The sequence below is a fragment of the Engraulis encrasicolus genome, chromosome 2, assembly GCF_034702125.1.
Source record: "Engraulis encrasicolus isolate BLACKSEA-1 chromosome 2, IST_EnEncr_1.0, whole genome shotgun sequence".
Taxonomy (NCBI): domain Eukaryota; kingdom Metazoa; phylum Chordata; class Actinopteri; order Clupeiformes; family Engraulidae; genus Engraulis; species Engraulis encrasicolus.
In genome coordinates, this window is record NC_085858.1 from 13716026 (window position 1) to 13737565 (window position 21540).

Consider the following 21540-nt stretch of genomic DNA (forward strand, 5'->3'; position numbering starts at 1 on the left):
ACAGTGACAGAAGGCTGTGAGGAATGCAATTGAGTTTGAAACACACAAGGCACCATAGAGCTGTTTCCAGGTTTGGTGTACTGTAGTAGTACACAGAGAAGACAGAATTTCTAAAGCGAGGCCGGTACTTGTGGATGCAGGTTGTGTCTGCATATTACTGAACACTAAAAGGTAAGCTTCATTCGATATCACTACCTGCATTATATTTTCCATATTGTCAATATTTTACAGGTGTGCTGTAAAGTTTCTTAAGCTGTGGACTGTGGTGGTCATTTCTTGCTTTTTTTTTTTTTTTTTTAAAGATGAGTGACGCTGAGATGGAGATGTTTGGGGAAGCTGCCCCATACCTGCGCAAGTCCGAGCGGGACAGGATCAAGGCTCAGAACAAGCCTTTCGACGCCAAGACCTCCTGCTACGTGGCCGACCCCAAGTGCGAGTACGTCCAGGGCAAGATCCTCAGCCAGGACAGCAACAAGGTCACGGTGGAGACCGAGGATGGAAGGGTGGGTAGTACTCAATCCTTACTCCCCCACTACAGGGGTTTAAAGGGCAGTCATGGGTAAGCGGTTAGAGCGTCAGACTTGTAGCCCAAAAGGTTGCTGGTTCGACTCCTAACCTGCCAGGTTGGTGGGGGGAGTAATTAATTAGTGCTCTGCCCCATCCTCCTCCATGACTAAGGCACCCTGAGCATGGTACCGTCCCGCCGCACTGCTCCCTTGGGGCGCCATTGGGGGCTGCCCCCTTGCACGGGTGAGGCATAAATGCAATTTTGTTGTGTGCAGTCTGCAGTGTTCACTTGTGTGCTGTGGAGTGCTGTGTGACAATGACAATGGGAGTTGGAGTTTCCTAATAGGGCTTTCACTTCACTACAGTAGCCTACTACATGTCTTCATTACCAGTTCTCCATGCTCCACACCCTGATGTGGACCCCTACTGTAGATGCATCCGTTTGGATATCCATGTACTGCCATGCTTATTCATCAGCATATGGCTGGTCATATGGTGTGTATGATTAGATTAGATAAGATAAGATTGCCTTTATTGACGGTGATTCCACCGTGAAAGAGTGGGTAGTTATTTTAGTGCCTGCTAAATGGCTTTACCACTAACTGTCCACACCTACATATGGACACGTTTGATAAATCCTTATGTTCATCAGCATATTTCAAACATAGAGTATATGCAGTATGTACTGTTTATGATTATGTACGTACAGTATGATCCCAAGGAGACAGGATGGAAGGGTGGGTACTCGCTTAGTCGCTATTAGATGTCTTTATAACCAGTTGTTAACATTCGCATGAAACATTATTACATTACATTACACTTAGCTGACGCTTTAATTTTATTCAAGCGACTCACAGTTATTATTTTTCAGGGTATTTGTTACAGTCCATGCAGCAATGTGGGGTTAGGTGCCTTGCTCAAGGGCACTTCATCCATGGATGGAGATGTAGGGAGAGGTCTAGGGGGATTCGAACCTGCAACCCCTAGATTGAAAGACCGACTCTCGAACCAATAGGCCACGGCTGCCCCAAACATATAGACACATTATAAATCCTTATCTACTGTCACGTTTATTCATGAGCATATTTCAAACATGCATAAATTCACTGTTTTTGATACATCATACTGTGTACATGTATGTGTATGATGCCCAATTATTATTCCACTTTAAGGAAACAATATCGCAAATGAGCTTTAGTTTCCTTGGATTGCAGCAATTATAAACATGCAAGATGTGCAGTGGTTGGACTAGTATGCCCAACAACATGTATTATTAAGCATGTACGTACACTGGAGGATTTTTGACCCGTCTCTCTCCACTACAGGTTGTGACGGTGAGGCCAGACGACATCAGGCCAATGAACCCCCCGAAGTTTGACAAGATTGAGGACATGGCCTTGCTGACCCACCTGCATGAGCCGGCGGTGCTTTACAACCTGAAGGAGCGCTACGCAGCCTGGATGATTTATGTAACTACAAGCACTACTCTTAATGACTTCCTTTATTATTCAGCTCCATTATCATTTATTCATCAGGTGTGCTTGCAAATGGGTTTCCTTTCCACTCACCTCATTCACTGGCTTTGTTTATTCGTGGCAATTTGGCTCGTGGAAGTGTTCATCTTTAATCACGTTAGCTGGAGAGATTATGTAAATATATCAACTAGTAGTAGCTCCACACAACAGCAACCACAATCCTTCTGGTAAATGAACTCTCCATATAGTGATTTTCTATTTCTCCAAGCACTAAAAGTGCCTCATAATGTATGCCTCACATTACGTAGCCCATTCACACAGGGGCTGTCAAAGCCAGGTCATCAGGTGCAATGGTGGACCATCCCATTGAGCTAGTCCATGGGGCCCTTCAATTTTCAACATTTACTGTCCTAGATACTATAAGCTTAGATTTGAATTCTTGATCATTTGGAGAGCCCCTCACCTCATTATGTTGTAAATTACCCATCTACCCCCTCTCCTCCTGCAGACCTACTCTGGGCTCTTCTGTGTGACTGTCAACCCCTACAAGTGGCTCCCGGTCTACAACCCTGAGGTGGTGGCTGGCTACCGAGGGAAGAAGAGACAGGAAGTGCCCCCCCATATCTTCTCCATCTCTGATAATGCCTACCAGTTCATGCTGACAGGTACTGTAGATCAGTGTTTCCCAACCAGAGGTACGTGTATCACTAGGGGTACGCGAGCACATTGCAGGGGGTACTTGGAAAAATATAATTTTAACAAATACATGGAGCTTAGTTACATTGGGATAGAGAAAGCGATATAAAACTTGACTTAGGGGGTACTCATGGCACAACGAAAATGCTTAGGGGGTACACAAGACAAAAAAGGTTGGGAAACACTGCTGTAGATGCTCCTTTACATTATGGTGACCAGTGCCATGGCAGAGGAAGATAACAAGCGGACAGCATGTTGGGACCAGTGGAGAAACAAACAAAGAAGCTCTGAGAAAGCCCTAATACAGACAACAATAATAACTGATCCTTGGTCTATATTTAAGACAGCAAAGGGTAAAGTGGAGATACTTAATTGATCCTGAGGGTCAGGATTAGTAAACTAATGTGTGTGGTCCACTTTTCCACAAGTCCACTGTTCCATCCAAACACAATTCTACTGATAATAAAAAAGTGATGAGCATGAACATCATTAGTATTAATACAAATGTTAACTGTTAAATGTGAAATGTTGCATGTACAGTACTGTATAATAACCTTCCCTTTTATCTTTCAGATCGTGAGAACCAGTCAATTCTGATTACGTATGTTCCATTGAATTACTCTCGATAAGTATGCATCAATTAACAAGTGCCATAGTTTTACTCTTAATGAATAAGATGTAATTTGTCTCCACACTTTGCAACAGCGGAGAATCTGGTGCAGGAAAGACTGTGAACACAAAACGTGTCATCCAGTACTTTGCAACAATTGCTATTGGAGACTCGAGCAAGAAAAAGGAGCAGGCACCTGGTAAAATGCAGGTACGTCTCTCAGTATGGTATAGGGGTTTGAATAATAATTGAAATGTATTGATGCATCGATCCTACGGCCGACGATTGAACCGTATCATATCGTGGGGCATTCTTAAGTATAGAAAAAAAATCGAATCGCTGGCCCCTGTCCAATGCCCTAGCTCCATAACATAATAGAAGTAGAAAAGTAATTGGAAAAAATAGAATCTAATTGAATTGTATCGAATCGGGGGAAGTTTCGGAAGTAATCGAATCCCTGCTTTAAGAAATCGATACCATATCATATCTGTTGCATAACTTGCTTTACGCATAACTGCTCAAAACTGAGTCCATGAATGGACTGGGAAAAACGTCTGTTTTTCTCTTGTGATGCTGTAACTGAAACAGGGCACTCTGGAGGATCAAATCATCCAGGCGAACCCTCTTCTGGAGGCCTTTGGGAATGCCAAGACCGTGAGGAATGACAACTCCTCTCGTTTTGTGAGTATTTAATTAGCCCTCTTCTATGAGTGTAATTTCCACCGCTCTATCTGTACTTTTATTCAAAACGGAAGAAAACTTTTTTTTTCTTTGGCTTCAGGGTAAATTTATCAGAATCCACTTTGGAACAAAGGGGAAACTGGCATCAGCTGATATTGAGACGTGTAAGTCTTTTACAGTGGATATTTGAGTTAATTGAAATGAACATTTCAGCACAATACTGCTTTATCCAGCTGATGTACGTACTGTATATGCTCTGCTCCTCAGATCTTCTGGAAAAATCCAGAGTTACGTTTCAGCTACCTGCAGAGAGAAGTTATCACATCTTCTACCAGATTCTGTCTAACAAGAAGCCGGATTTGATAGGTTGGCACATTTCAAATACATAGTCATGGGAAAGGCTATCTACAGTCTGGAGTTTACAGGTCAATTATATAACTTCATCCTCTCTTCTTGTGTTATTTCCTCAGAGATAATGCTGCTCACCACAAACCCATATGATTACCCTTTCATCAGCCAAGGGGAGATCACAGTGCAGAGCATTGATGACACCGAGGAACTCATGGCTACAGATGTGAGAGTCACTCTTCCTCTACTCAACAGGATGAATAGCGGTGGATAATGAATAAATAGAGGATTTGATCTCTCTCTCTCTCTCTCTCTGCTTCCATAGAATGCTATTGACATCTTGGGTTTCAACACTGACGAGAAAAGTGGCATATACAAGCTTACGGGTGCAGTGATGCACCATGGCAACATGAAGTTCAAGCAGAAGCAGCGAGAGGAGCAAGCGGAGCCTGATGGCACTGAGGGTATTTTTTAAAACACACGAATATCAAGATGTTTTAATGTTGATAACTTCATTTATACATTGCTGATTACCTTCTGGTTGTGATCCATTGATTTTTTTCCAGTGGCTGACAAAGTGGCCTTCCTCATGGGCCTGAACTCAGCAGACCTGCTCAAGGCTCTGTGTTACCCCAGGGTCAAAGTGGGAAATGAGTATGTCACTAAGGGCCAAACTGTCCAACAGGTAAACTCAAACTGTAAATAGTCATTTGGAAATGGAAATCAGATATGAAGAATCTATAACTATAGAAGCTGTTATATATGTTTTGTATGGGAGTGAGTAGATTTACGGTACAGTACTGTACTACATTGTACTACATACTGTGTGTGTGTGTGTGTGTGTGTGTGTGTGTGTGTGTGTGTGTGTGTGTGTGTGTGTGTGTGTGTGTGTGTGTGTGTGTGTGTGTGTGTGTGTTGAACTTCCTGTAAAGCGTCTTTGAGTACGCTATACTTTCCGCACGCTTTTCATGGCTTTCTTTCCTTCAAGGTATATAATTCCATGGGTGGCCTCTCCAAAGCGGTGTATGAGAAGCTCTTCCTGTGGATGGTGACCAGGATCAATCAGCAGCTGGACACCAAGCTGTCGCGCCAGCACTTCATCGGAGTGCTGGACATCGCCGGATTTGAAATCTTCGAAGTGAGTGTCATTCAACTGTGACTCGGGAATCACAGAATGTCTCACAGTCACATGCTTTGACACCGGTGCTAATGTGCACACACCTTACTACTGTGCAAAGGCAAAATGCAGTGACTACATTTTTTCAAAATTGAATTTAGACTTGATGAATGGTCCTCACAACACCTCCTATATCTTGTGAAACCTTATTCTCCAAAATGCGTCCCGTTTTATATATTTTATATATTGCAATGCCAAATTTGTAACTACAATATCCAACCTAATACCAATGCTTTGAATGTCTTTTTCCCAGCTTCAATGTTGACATAGTTACTGCACTTTGCCTTTGTAGGGCAGCATACTTGAGAGACATTGCCAAGGTCCAGCCTGGGTCATTCCCAACCATTCCCCAGCTCCCTATCTTTCTACTTTCTTCTTTATGTCTCTCTTCACTGTCCCATCTGAATAAAAGCAAAAAAGCTCAAAAATACATTACAAAAGAAATTCACAGGCACAAACTGAGAGGGATTATGTTTGGCATGCCAAACTGTCTACCGTCTGCTTTCCAACAGATGAACAGCCTGGAGCAGATGTGCATTAATTTCACCAACGAGAAACTGCAACAGTTTTTCAACCACCACATGTTCGTGCTGGAACAAGAGGAGTATAAGAAAGAGGGAATTGAATGGGAATTTATAGACTTCGGGATGGATTTAGCTGCCTGCATTGAGCTCATTGAAAAGGTAACGTAAGTAGCGTAATACGTGATATACTCTATGTAGAGAAAGGTTTAAATGTTCATTTTATATCAATAAACAATGCAATTATCTGTAAAGAATAATTATTATTCCCTTTTTGTGTCCAGCCAATGGGCATTTTTTCCATTCTGGAAGAGGAGTGTATGTTTCCAAAGGCCTCAGACACTTCCTTTAAAAACAAACTGTACGATCAACACTCTGGCAAGAACAGCAACTTCCAGAAACCCAAGCCTGCCAAAGGCAAGGTGGAGGCCCATTTTTCTCTGGTGCACTATGCCGGAACGGTGGATTACAACATCACCGGCTGGCTGGAGAAGAACAAAGACCCTTTGAATGACACGGTGGTGCAGCTGTATCAGAAGGCCGCTCTCAAACTACTGTCACAGCTATTTGCCACCTACGCCTCTGCAGACGGTGAGTCTCCACAGTAAACAGGAGCGTCCTCAATCTCCCATGTATGCAGCTCACTTTAGTGCCAATAATAGGAATATTAAAATGTAATTCTCCGTTTAGAGTACCTATTCTTAATTTGCTTTCAGTTACACCAGAACTTAAAATATGTTTATGATTAAAATAATGGTGCACAACAACTGTGTACAACCATCACATACACATATACAACTTGTAGAACTTTTCCTATAAAACTAAGGAATTGTGTGATATTGTCTCTTTCCCTGCTGTAGAGGGGGGCAGTAAGAAGGGCAGCAAGAAGAAAGGCTCATCTTTTCAAACAGTGTCTGCACTTTTCAGGGTAAATCAATTGTTCTTCTGGCACAAACTAGGTGATTATGATTTTCCAGCCCCAATTAGGTGATAATTTAGTTTGGTTCTGGTATGTACTACAGATGTTCCAATTAATCATGTGATTTTTATATATGGATATGTCACATATAACAGATGAGAAGATGTGTTATGTTATATTCTGAGGCCTGTGTCTCGCACACTTCCAAAAAGACTTCTCAGACATAGTGCATGTTACTGGGTGTCCAATTGTGAATCTGACATCAAATTGCTGTTTGCAGGAAAATCTAAACAAGCTCATGACCAATCTGAGGTCCACCCACCCCCACTTTGTGCGTTGTATCATTCCCAATGAGACCAAGACACCAGGTGAGACATCACCACCCCTACCTTTTTTGTGTGTGTGGTTTTTTTTGTTATTATTATTATTTTTCAGACAGGACAGTGGGAGATTACAGGAAGCAAGATAGAGAGAGAGACAGGGAAGGATCGGGAAATGACCCGGGAATCGAACCCGGGTCACCCGTATAGCAGCCCAGTGCCCAGCCATTAGAGCCACGGCTAGGCCGACCTTGTTGGTTCTAAATAATTTATACATATACACTCATAGAAACTTACCAGTAGTACTGATTTGTATTTTATAATGAAAAAAAGAACAAACATGAAGTATAATAAAACAACATGCAAGAAATTACCCTGAACTTCTGTTGTTTTGTCTGGAGGTGCCATGGAAAACATCCTAGTGCTGCACCAGCTGCGCTGCAACGGTGTGCTGGAAGGCATTCGGATTTGTAGGAAGGGATTCCCCAGTAGAATTCTCTACGGAGATTTCAAGCAGAGGTTCATGTTCATCCCACATTACACACCCATCAATTGCAATGGTAATCATTTTAATGAAGACCCCTCCTAAACAATGAACATTATATTCTCCTTTTCAATAGGTATAGGATTCTGAATGCGAGTGCCATCCCTGAGGGACAGTTCATTGACAGCAAAAAGGCTTCTGAGAAGTTGCTGTCCTCAATTGATGTTGATCACAACCAATATAAGTTTGGATATACAAAGGTTAGAATGTACAGTATTTCTGCTAGTATTTGAGAAATAGACTATGTTAAACCCTAAGGCTAGTGTTGCTGTAAATCAATACTGTCAGCACTGTGACAAATACTGTAAAGTCTGGCATACACCTATTGGCATAAATGTTACAGCATTATTGCTTGGTTTTAATAGTTTTATTTACTGCACTTATTGCATTTCTTTGGTTAACACCCAATATGTGGAAAGACCTTCATCCCAGTAATTCAGTTTTAAGGGAAGTGCTGAAGGAAAGAGCTGAATGCCTCCAATTCACATGAAAGTACTGCACCTGATGTTTCATCATGACTGTTTTATTCTCCTCAGGTGTTCTTCAAAGCCGGGCTGCTCGGTCTGTTGGAGGAGATGAGAGACGAGCGACTAGCTGTGCTCATGACCCGTATCCAGGCTGTCTCCAGGGGTTACGTGTCCAGGCTCAAGTTCAAAGAGATGACAAGGAAAAGGTGGAGGAGAACATCATACATACAGTATTTTTTGACTGTGCCATACTGGCAGCCATGATGTAGGGTACTATTCAAATATGATTCTGAATGACGGATCTTTGACTGGGTTTCTGTACAGGGAGTCTATCTACGTCCTGCAGTACAACCTGCGCTCCTTCATGAATGTGAAGAACTGGCCGTGGATGAGGCTCTTCTTCAAGATCAAACCGTTGCTCCGCAGTGCCGAGGCAGAGAAAGAGATGCAGAACATGAAAGAAGAGTTCTCCAAGATGAAAGAGGACTTTGCCAAGTCTGAGGCCAGACGGAAGGAGTTGGAGGAGAAAATGGTCGTCCTTGTCCAAGAGAAGAATGACCTTTACTTTCAAATCCAAGCGGTATGGGTTCCCTTTTTTCTTGCAGGTTTTTTTTTTTTTAAATCAATGTCATTGTCAACTTACGATAAATGCAATGGCAATGACTGTCTTATCTTCATAGTACTACAGTATGTGTTTGCAACCCACCGAAATGAATATGGGCCTAATCACTAAAACCTGAACATGGTTTACAGGAACGAGATAATCTCTTAGATGCTGAGGAGAGATATGAGGGCATGATCAAAAGCAAGATCCACCTGGAGGCAAAAGTGAAGGAGTTTGCTGAGAGGATCGAAGAGGAGGAGGAGATAAATTCTGAAATCACAGCCAGGAAAAGGAAATTAGAAGATGAGTGCTCGGAGCTGAAAAGAGACATTGATGACCTGGAACTCACCATTGCCAAGGTTGAAAAAGAAAAATATGCCACTGAGAATAAGGTGAGAGGAAGGATTACTTTTCCAGCAATCTGATAGCACAATCTGTTACCACAGTACTGCCCTGCAAAGGCAAACTGCAGTATCTATGCCAACACTGAAACAGAGAAAATTGCCTTAAAAGTTTTGGCATTAGCTTGGATATTGAAGTCACTGCAAATTTGTCATATTCTAGCAATATCTCTAAAACAGGACGCATTTGGAATATAAGATAGAGGTGTTATGAAGAGCGTTCTCAGTATTTACTCAATTTTGACAAAATAGGTAGTTACTGTGCTTTGCCTTTGTATGGCAGAGTACATAACCTGCTCAAATTACAGTGCTCAGTTCATTAGCATGAGAAATGATAATGTTTTTGTGCTATTTTTAACTCCATCTTTAGGTGAAGAACTTGATCGAGGAACTTGCCACAATGGAAGAAGCTCTCTTGAAGTCCTCAAAGGAAATGAAAGCTTTGCAGGAGGTTCACCAGCAGACCCTGGATGACCTCCAGGCAGAGGAGGATAAAGTCAACACTCTTACCAAGACCAAGCTAAAGCTGGAGCAACAAGTGGATGATGTGTGTATCTCAGTTGTTTTTCCATGCACACTGCTGATAATGGTTGGTGTTTTTATTATATATCTGTGTAGTTGATAAATGAGAAGGTTATCTTTTCAGCTGGAGGGTTCTTTGGAGCAAGAAAAGAAGATCCGGGCAGATATTGACAGAGCCAAGAGGAAACTGGAGGGTGACCTCAAACTGTCCTTAGAAAATGTGATGGATTTGGAAAATGAGAGGCAACAATTTGAGGAAAGATTCAAAAAGTATGGGTCATTCTCTGAAAAGTCATGTATTTCAAGTATGTATTTTCACATTAAAATGAAATTAATTATGCCTGAAAATGTCTTCTTCTCCTGTCACAGGAAGGATTTCGAACTGAATTACCTTCAGGGCAAAATTGATGATGAGCAAATGCTTAGCTTGCAGCTTCAAAAGAAAATAAAAGAGTTTCAGGTAAGCTTATATTTAGACAAGCACTCAATTAAGCCTTGGGTCATTGTTTTTATTTCATCATTTCAAATAATTATTTATAGGCTCGTATTGAAGAACTGGAGGAGGAGATTGAGGCCGAGCGTGCTGCCCGAGCCAAAGTGGAGAAGCAGCGGTCCGACCTGTCCAGGGAGCTGGAGGAGATCAGCGAGAGGCTGGAGGAGGCCGGCGGTGCCACTGCGGCTCAGATCGAGATGAACAAGAAGCGGGACGCAGAATTCCAGAAGCTTAGGCGTGACCTGGAAGAGGCCACCCTGCAGCACGAGACTGTCGCTGCCACCCTCCGCAAGAAACAGGCTGACAGCGTTGCGGAACTGGGGGAGCAAATTGAGAATCTTCAGAAGGTTAAGCAAAAACTGGAGAAGGAGAAAAGTGAATACAAGATGGAGATTGATGACATGTCAAGCCACATGGAGGGAGTTCTGAAAAGTAAAGTAAGCCTGAAACCATTTCATTTCCCACCTTGTAAAAATAAAATAAAATCACTGTCCACAAGTGTGATTTTCATATAAGCCTATTATTGCTATGACAGGTCAATACAGAGAAACAGTGTCGCAGTCTTGAGGATCAATGTCATGAATACAAGGCAAAGGCCGAGGAAGCTCAGAGGGCCCTGACTGACTACACAAGTCAAAACGCACGTCTTCTAGCTGAAAATGGTGACATCTCTGCTTCTGCTTCTGCCATATAAATACATTACACCTCCTGCTGGTGGTTGTACTAAAGGATTTTTATCTCATTGAACAGGTGAGCTCACACGCAGTCTTGAGGAGAAGGAGAGTACCATTTCTCAGCTGAACAGAGTTAAGAATGTGGGCACTCAGCAACTTGAGGAACTGAGGCGGCTTCTGGAGGAGGAAATTAAGGTTCACCATTTCCAATCACTTTTTCATTTTCTTTCTCTTCATTTTACATCCATTGTGTTACGTCAGTTTTCTTAATTGAGCTGCTCTTGTCTGAAATATTAATGATTTTTCCGATGGACTTCAGGCCAAGAATGCCCTGGCCCATGCTCTGCAGGGGTCCCGTCATGACTGTGACCTCCTGCGGGAGCAGTTTGAGGAGGAGCAGGAGGCCAAGGCTGAGCTGCAGCGCTCCATGTCCAAGGCCAACAGCGAGGTGGCACAGTGGAGAACCAAATACGAGACTGACGCCATCCAGCGCACAGAGGAGCTGGAGGAGGCCAAGTAATTTGACATTTATGATGCCCCATGTGCTTAGCATGTTGAGCAGCATATCAAGTCAAGCCAACATAATCAAATATACTATAAACGAGACATACAAAATTGAATTTATGGCACTCATGGGAGCGTATCTTCAAATATTGTTGACCCATTTCATGCTTACACAATTTTTTTCATTTTGTATGCTGCAATTCAGAAAGAGACTTGCACAGCGTCTTCAGGACTCTGAAGAGCAGACTGAGGCAGTGAATGCCAAGTGTGCCTCTCTGGAGAAGACCAAGCAGAGACTACAGGCTGAGGTGGAGGACCTCATGGTGGAGATGGAGCGGGCTGCTGCCTCCAGTGCCGTCCTGGACAAGAAGCAAAAGAACTTTGATAAGGTAATTCATAGTAAATTATACATTACATTATATTTATAATATTTCATAATTTGATCAATTACTTAATGAACTAATTCATTATTTACTACTTTCTGTGTGGTTAACATTGCCTAACATTTTACGTCGCAATGAATGAAGGAATGAGTGTGCAAATGAACGAATGATCAAACTCTCTCACTCTTGCTCCAGATTCTCGTGGAGTGGAAGCAGAAGTATGAGGAGAGTCAGTCAGAGCTTGAAGCCTCCCAAAGGGAGTCCAGGAGTCTGAGCACTGACCTCTTCAAACTGAAGAATGCCTATGAAGAGGCCCTGGATCACCTTGAGAACATGAAGAGAGAGAACAAGAACCTTCAGCGTATGTCTCCATGGTCTTATTTGCTGCAAGCATACTGCAACACATGGTGACAAATCAAGCTCATATCAGGGCCTCCACACATCGGCTCCGACAAAGTTCGATTCCATTGTTGTCAATACAACCCTGCATCTCGCGGATGTCGGCAAGCGATTGGAGTCGAGTTCTATTTTGTCGGAGCCGCCCGTTGACTATCTATGCTATGTTGGTGTGAAATTGGGTTTAGGGGTCAGAATTGTGTCAGAAGCAAAAGTGCTCCACAGTGCTGTCGGAGCCAATGTGCGGAGGCCCTTACATGCCCAGACAAGTCATTGGATTTCCTAAATTCTTCTCATCTCTTATCTCGCTTCAACATGCTTGCATCATTAAGAATCTTTATGATGTGTATTTTTATCATCTTTATTTTCAGAGGAGATTTCGGATGTGACTGAAAATCTGGCTCAATCGTCCAAAACCATTCACGAGCTGGAGAAGGCTGTGAAACAGGGCGAGCAAGACAAAGTGGATATTCAGACAGCCCTCGAGGAGGCTGAGGTACCCAACATAGTCCTGGACCAGCCCTGTAGACCCGTTCGCAATTTTGAGTTGAGGGCGTTTCTCACTGGATTTGAGTTAGTGGGTTCCTAGACATTAAAAATCACGGAGGTGCTCGTCCACCATAGTGCCAGATTTTTCACAATATGGCCGCCAAATATTGCCGCAATTGCCTATGACAAATATCTGTCTTTTTACTTTTAAACTGTTTATACACACGTCATACATACATTCTGACCAGTTTTTGGAGGGGTATTCAATTCTGACAATTACATGAGGAGGATGTGTGATTTTGACCTTCAAAGGTCATTGCCAAGGTCAAATTTGCTATTCTGAAGAGCGTTAATAGACTTCCATTGTAAAAATGAGAGACAAATGATCAATTGTGGCATGAGGAGTTATTTGCTGATATTACTATGATAATTTGTGTCAGTATAGTCCTTAAAAGGTCAAGGTCAAGGTCAATGTCAATGTCAAGGTCTTTTCCCTATTATGAAGAACTCAGCCATGTGCTTGCCCATTAAGTCATTATTAAGAATAAGGAACTGCCACTTAATGTAAATCTAACATTTCTAACATTTAATATTTCTTAACACTTGATGGACCATCATAGCATAAATAATTAATGAATAAATGTGATGATAAAGACCTAGGCTTAAATTAAGCCAAAAACACAATACATTAACTAAGGTGGAACGTTGTAACATTGTAGTGATTTATTTAGTTTAACTAAAAAAAATCATGTTATCATTATGATATCATATATTATGATAATGGTTTCATGCATTTTAATGGCAGGAGTATTTCAGGTGTGTGCTCCTGCGACCCATGTTGCTTAGGCTCATGCCTTATTTTGGGGTCCTTGGTTCTTGCAAGTATGTTGCAGACTCTATGAACTAGAAATGCCCCTCTCTAAATGTGCCCTCTTATAGCACTACTGATGGGAGGAAGAGCATTGATTCCAGCACCATTGCTGTACATTTCTTCTCTGTGATCATCAAATATTACAGCTGTTGTGGTTGATCTGGCCCCAGCCCAGACACGCACCAAGTACTTCTCAGCCAATGTTGCATCTTACTCGGTCAATATTTTGGCCTCTCCAAAGTTAACCAAGTACTGGACTGGATCAGAAACCATGGCTGCATGTTTAGTCCCAACCTCATGCAACCCCCCTACTCATGCAATCATCTCCTTACAGGATATGTTCTTTGATCACAGTTTTTGTCAGTGACGCTCCAAGATGAGAGACTAATTGATTGAGGGGTTAGATTCTCCTCATCTAACCAGTGCCATACTGCTGGTAAATCTCCTGCATACCAAGTTCTTGGAAATATGGGCTGTAGTGGAGAAGCAATGCAAATGTATCTGTATCATTTGAGTCTATAACAACTTTTCTGCTTCACACTAACAGCCCACTCAACATGCACCAGCAACCTGGCCTAAACCTCATCAACGCAGTTCAAGAGCTCTGGAATCTCTTCACCATCAGCTGACTTTGCTGGTAGCACCTAATCATCAACAACAACAGGGCTGACAATGACAGTAGTATTGCCTCTGGTTTGATAAAAAATAATGTCTGGAACTAACAATTGGAGATTTCACTTGTTCTCCAAAGAGGCCCAGAACTTATCAAGTTGGTGAGGAATGGGTGTTTGTCCGTTCATGCCAATGATGTCAACGGCTGTTGTTTAGTTGGTACGCCCCATGCGCTCACCTTTCTTCAATGACATCTCAATGTAGGAGTCACAAGATGGATGAGCTCTGGATGTCACCAGAGGGATATTGCTGAGTTGATGATGGCATTGATGACAGCGCCTAAATTCTGCCAGAGGCATCTGACGGATCTTTGACATTAAGTCTACCCGAACATGAGGGTAATAAGTAGACTCAGAGCTTCATTGGGTGAGATTAAGGTGAGGTTCAATTTCATTGACAAGCTTTGACTAGTTAACAACCAACGGAAAGTCACCATCTAACAGGGGTGATGCTGAAATGACATAATGAGATCTGCTGAATACTCATGCCCCGTTCATCAGCAATGTCCATCCTCCTATGTGCCTCAGCTATGTCTTTAGATGAGACCAACTTCTGCTCCTTTACGATGATTGATGGTGTCTTCTATGGTTGATCTTTGTACTGCAGAAGATTCCTTTTTGAAACATTCCACTTATCTAATGTTCATGAGAACCAACCTATCCTGCCTGTATAAGCTGAAGACAAGCTTCCAAGCAAGCTTTGGAGACGGTTGCGCAGGCGAGGTGTGACAACCTGGTTGCTGAGCAGATTGTGCAGTGGAACGGGTGCATTAACGGTCACTGAGTATGGATTCTGCGGATCAACCACAACGTCTAGCAACAATGACACATTTCAGTTGAATGTAAGGCGTGGAGTGGTGTTCAGTGCATGTTGGAGGTGGCATTCTCTCCGCTTCAAAGTGGTGTTGTTGGTGAGAAAGTTGAGGACATCAGTGATCATTGTAATCTGATGGAAAGAGCTCAAACTTTGCTGCAACATTAACATTGCGTGTGGCTCCTACTACAAAGTGTCCTCCATGACCCTTAAATACTCTCTGAATGCTGCTCAACCTTTATGTCACCTCCCACAGCACAGAACTAGCAATGGCGATCCTGCACAACCCACTGACCTACAGAAAAGCAATAGTACAGCTCACGCCTAGTACCGACTGGGGAAATTGGCAAGCGGGATCCGCGACGCGCAATATCGCGCTGGGGGTGTGGTCACAGATACTCCCAGTAGATTCTCCCCGGGGCTAACTACGCTGCTCACCCGACTTTCGAGCCTCGCGGCGCGGCATGTGTCTCGCAGCTGACACCGGGTAGACCGAGCGAGATAACAAACGACGAAAGGTCGTTTGCACACATTACTCACCCAATATCACAACACAGTGTTTACATGGCTTAAATTTGATTGTGTTTTGGTCCTAGATAACATTTAAGCCCCGTTATATCATTATAGAAGTACAGAAGTAGTCTAATATAAGATTGTAGCTGCCTGGTTCTGGTAAAATGCTAACGTTAGCTTACCCGGTTAGCTCAAAACATCGAGTGATCAAATGGCAATGAGGGGTAACCTATTTGTGTTACATAAGTTCGTGGGGCATTTTTACATCAATCCGTGGTAGTCGTGACATTTATAGGCATTTAGGGTCTTTATATTAAGCAAAAACGTGATGTTGGAAATCACAGAAATCGGCGGCATGTTTTTCCAAAAAAAAAATTTACTCCCGCCCTTGCTACCCATACACCCATCTGATTGGCTATTGGACCATCAAATTTGCATGATATAGAGATCTCGTCTATATCAAACCGCGTCCCGCTGCGATATCGCTTCACCTCCGCGCTGTCAAGCGCGATATCGCCCCCATTCAAAGTCAATGAGAGCGGAGCGGAATTACTCTGTGTGGGTACGGGCCGTCAGAATGTGTTAACACTAGAATCTTGATTTGTTCAAGATACCATGATCCATAACATAGGTAATTAATGCAGTTACGTACTGCAAAGATTGGCATAGGACGTTATGGTAGCCACATATTGATTCATTTTCCTTCTCTTTCATAGACAACAGCATTTTTAATGATGGCCGCCAAATCCAGCCAAACCTCAAAGAATTGGCAGAGCTCTGACTTGTCTTGATTCAAGCTCTCCACTTGCTCAATCAAGGCCTCAAACTCAAATTCTGGGCAACTGAAGCCAGTGAAGTGTGCAATGCCTGAATGCATCAATGCATCATCCAGGCCAGAACCTCGAGGCAATTTTCCCTGATATCTGAGAATAACACGCGTCCAATGGAAAGGGCCAATACAGTGGAAGAGATCCTTGAAGTGCTCCGTCTCATGCAGGTTTCATCACACCAAATTGCCATTGATGCCTGGTTCATCTGTCTGCGAACACCGGAAGTTGGATAGGCAGTGTCTGACAGTGGCACACTCAGTAATGGGTCTTGGTATTATAGGAAGGAAGCCAGCACGCATCATTGGCACCACAGCAGATGAGACAAGTGTGTGTACAGCAGCCCGCATCAAAAGGTCTCCTCCTGACACACCAGAGCGAATCAGGCTGATCAAGAATGTGTGCTTTCCTGATAAACCTTTTGCAGTTGCAACATGCAGTAATGTTGCTTGCTTGTTTTCAGGATGCAGCAGCATGTCTGGTGGTAGGGCCGGTCGAACCACTGGCTTTGCATGATCATCTACCTCTTGGCATGGTAAATTCCTCTGCAGTATATCATCAGCTTGGCTTAATTCTGTGCCCGACACTGGAGACTTTTGAAGGTGTCTGTTCACTGAAGCATCTTGAAACAGTAATAAGGCTTCATAGTGTGAACCCTTGGTACTAGAAAGTGATGATTTGTCAGCATAATCAGAGTTGGATACCTGCCAATGTATAATCCTCCCTTGTAAAAGTGCTTAGTATGGTTTTCTGTCGGTTTTTCGAGCATTCCACAACATAGCTAGCAAGAAGACTGGTCAGATCTGATTGTCTGGTAGCTTGAACATGAACCAATCCTGTGAAAAGTTGCGAGAGGGTTCTTGATATGAAGGTTTTTGCTGTGGGAAGCATCATATGCAATGGTGTTCGCCTTATTCCGCTTTGATTGTTATGCACAAGCATTTGAAAGAGGCAGTGAAGTTGTGCACTCTTGTGATGTCTGACACACTTCTCCTCTTCTAGTGGGGGGATCCTATCTGTGTTGACTGTTGCAGTGCATGTGCTGTCCTGACCTCTGACTGTGTGGAAGTGTTAGATGGCCGAGTTGTTCAGAATAGGGAAAAGGCCTGGAACATGACCTTGACCTTAACCTTGACCTTTTAAAGACTATACTGACACAAAATAATCATAGCAATATCAGCAAATAACTGCTCATTCCATAATTGAGAATTTGTTTCTCATTTTTACAATGAAAGTCTATTGACATTCTTCAGAATAGCAAATTTGACCTTGGCAATGACCTTTTAAGGTCACATTCTCCTCATGTAATTGTCAGAAATGGTTTCCTCTCCAAAAATTGGTCAGAATTGATGTATGGCATGTGTATAAACAATTTAAAAGTAAAAAACACAGGTTTTTGTCATAGGCGATGGCGGCCATATTTGGCGGCCATATTGTGAAAAATCTGGCACTATGGTGGACGAGCACCTCCGTGATTTTTAATGTCTAGGAACCCACTAACTCAAATCCAGTGAGAAACGCCCTCAACTCAAAATTGCGAACGGGTCTACAGGGCTGGTCCTGGACTAACACCTTTCATCAGGGTCAAAACAGAAACAGATTTTGGGAGACAAAATATATAAGGTACTAATGTAATTGGTATAAACTTGTCTACCTAGTCCTCGCTGGAACACGAAGAAGCCAAGATCCTCCATGTCCAGCTGGAGCTCAACCAAGTAAAGTCGGACCTGGACCGGAAGGTGGCCGAGAAAGACGAAGAGATGGACACGCTGAAGAAAAACTACCAGCGCACCGTTGACACGCTCCAGAGCGCCCTAGACTCTGAGACCCGTAGCCGAAATGAATCCATGCGTGTGAAGAAGAAAATGGAGGGAGACCTGAATGAGATGGAGATCCAGCTGTGCCATGCTAACCGGCAGGCTGCTGAGGCCCACAGGCAACTCCGCACCCTGCAGACACAGCTGAAGGTCAGTGTGCAAGGCAGGCGAGATAACATTGCAGACAATAGTGTAGTGACGTTTGTGAACGAATCAATTATTTTGAACGGCTCGATTGATGGGAACCGAATCACAACTGGGAGCCACTCATTTCCATTTTTATCGTGATCTTCACATGAGTACATTAATTTGGGGAAAAAACATAAGTGTCTGCCTCACAGAGTGGCAGAAACGGTCTTTAGAAAGAGGAGGATAATCAGTTGTTGTTTGGACAAAATGAATAAATAAGGAATTAACACTGAATAAATAATGAAAAACCATTCAAAGCAGAGCCAATTTTTTAACGAAAAAAAAAAAAAAACCTTCAAAACAGAACCATCTGGGTACAATACATTTTGTGTCCACCCAACAGTCAGTGCCAGTGTGAACACGGGGTAAAATATTGCCTAATCAGTAGACATTGCTCTGCTAACTAGCCTACTTCAGCCAAGACGGTTAAAAAAGTCACCAACATTATCATGGTCAGTTATGCTATTTTGTTGAACCAAAGACTGTTTGGGCCACAAAATGGAATGGAATTGTGTGCTTATGTGACACAATTTCCAAGTTTGTATTTTGCATACGCTATCTAACCCTCTCGGCCTCCTGTGTTGTGTTTCAATCAGGACACTCAGGTGCACCTGGACGACGCCCTCCATGGACAGGAGGACATGAAGGAGCAGCTGGCTATCACTGAGCGCCGCAACGTTCTCATGACCGCCGAGATCGAGGAGATCAGAGTAGCTCTGGAACAGTCGGACAGGTGTCGCAAAATGGCAGAACAGGAGGTGCTTGACATCAGCGAGAAAATGCAGTTTCTTAGCACTCAGGTGAGCGTTCAGGTTTGGTTAGTTTGGGACGGATTTAGTTGTTGCTTAGTTGTTAAAAGCCTTGTAACGAATAATGATGGGCAACCAGGACTCAGGGGCTATAATCCAGTTCCACATATGGCCTAGATTTAAAACCAGGTCATTTGGAATGTGTGATAGTAGATTACAGCATCTGAATCCAGCTTTGCCATCAGCGGTAATGAACTTCTCTTTGACATCCATCACAGACAACCAGCCTGAACAATGCTAAGAAGAAGATGGAGATTGACATCGCCCAGCTCCAGTCAGAGGTGGAGGATGCAATCCAGGAGGCCAGAAATGCAGATGAGAAAGCAAAGAAAGCCATCATAGATGTCAGTAAAATATTGCATGTTTGGCTTGTAAAAGCATAAAGAACAACTGGAAATTGATCAAGGGGAATAGACAATTTTTTGTGCTTTAGGCTGCCATGATGGCAGAGGAGCTGAAGAAGGAGCAGGACACCAGTGCTCACCTGGAGAGGATGAAGAAGAACATGGAGACAACAGTCAAAGACCTCCAGCAACGCCTGCTCGAAGCAGAACAACTTGCAATGAAGGGTGGAAGGAAAGAGATTCAAAAACTAGAGACAAGAGTGAGAGATGCACAATTCTATTCACATTAACATGTTGAGATGAGTCGAACACAAGTTTTATTTATGCAGTGGTTTTATGTTTGTGTTTTCGTAACAGGTGAAAGATCTGGAGAATGAGCTTGATGGCGAACAGAAACGAGGTGCAGAGTCAATGAAAGGCTTAAGAAAATACGAGCGTAGGATCAGGGAACTTACATATCAGGTAACAGACATTTAAACCAGAGCATGTAATCCAATCCACTCCCATCCCTAGCTGCTGAAAGTCTATCTGATGTGTGTGGCTTTTTATCTGATATGTGTGTGCCCTTCTATTTCCCATTTATAGACAGAAGAGGATAGGAAAAATGCTGCACGGCTGCAGGACTTGGTAAACAAACTGCAACTGAAAGTGAAAGCTTACAAGAAACAGTGTGAAGACGCGGTACGTTCGACAGGTGTAAACAACAACAAAAAACTCACTCTATTGCTTAAACATCTCAGTGACCTATTTGCATTCTTATATTAGCTCTTTAATAGTCTGAGTCAAAGTATTGTAGATGATTTAACTTTTGATATTGTATGTCTGAGTACACACAGTGGTAGTTGTATTGAGTACAGTATATTCTAAGGATGAAGTACACCAATGTTGTCTTCCATAAGTCAATTTCCTGTTGTTTATGTAGGAGGAGCAGACCAGCGTGCACCTCACCAAGCTCAGGAAGGTCCAGCACGAGCTGGAGGAGGCTGAGGAGCGCGCCGACATCGCAGAGTCCCAAGTCAACAAGCTCCGAGCCAGAAGCAGAGACCTGGGGGGTAAGGGGGAGGAGTAGCCAGTGTTGCCAGATTAGGTGGTTTTGAGCATTTTTGGGCCTGGAAATCAGCAGACAAATCTGGCAACCCTGAGAGTAGCGAGTGCTGAGGGCATGCAGTGCATAGTCCTTAGTACAGTATGTATCAGCATGTAGATGAGAAATCAATTGTTCATGTATTTGAGGGTTGTTAATGTTGACTTGACAAATTATGAGAGACAAAATGTCCTTTAACCCATTGATGCCTGATGTTGCGTTGTGCAACATTGGCCCTGGCGCCTGGAGCGTCATTACGCAACATTCAGGCTCATGAAATGTTAAGACCTTTATTAAAAATCTCTGTTTGTTTGAAATGAATGAACACCTTCTAATGAAAGATGAGGGTCTTAGCGTTTAAATGCAACTTAGTGCATATTTTTATGTGCTTCAGAAGCTGAGATATTTAGGTTTTTATAGGCTGAGGGCAGCTTTTCTTAAAAAGGGCTCAGGCATTCAGCACCCTTCACGTGCCTTAGGCATCAATGGGTTAATTATCAGTAGTATTAATTGTTATGTATTGGTAGTTTGATACAGTAGACATGAACACAATGGCGTTATTTTCCCTGTATGAGTATTACCTATATAAATATACTTTTGACAGAATCTTCTATTCATGTCATCTCTTTAAACTCAATGTATGTTTTTATCTCAGTAAGCCTCACTTTTTTCCATTAAAATGATCATAGTGCTTTATCACAGACGGGTCTCATATCATGCTCTGTCTTTTCCCACATTTTTTTTTTCAATTGGACCTACAGTATATCTGTTCTAGGCTGAATCCCATTTCGCCCCTTAGCCCTTAGCCCTACGCCTTTCCCCTTCCCCTCCGTTTTGCTTGTTCATGTGAAGGGCTAGGGCCGTCCCAAT

At 42.9% G+C, this 21540-nt stretch overlaps 1 pseudogene; it reads left to right on the forward strand.

Moving 5' to 3' along the window:
• The first annotated feature begins 302 nt into the window (after window positions 1-302).
• Window positions 303-21266, forward strand: LOC134468701 (myosin-4-like; annotated as a pseudogene).
• The last annotated feature ends 274 nt before the right edge of the window (window positions 21267-21540 follow it).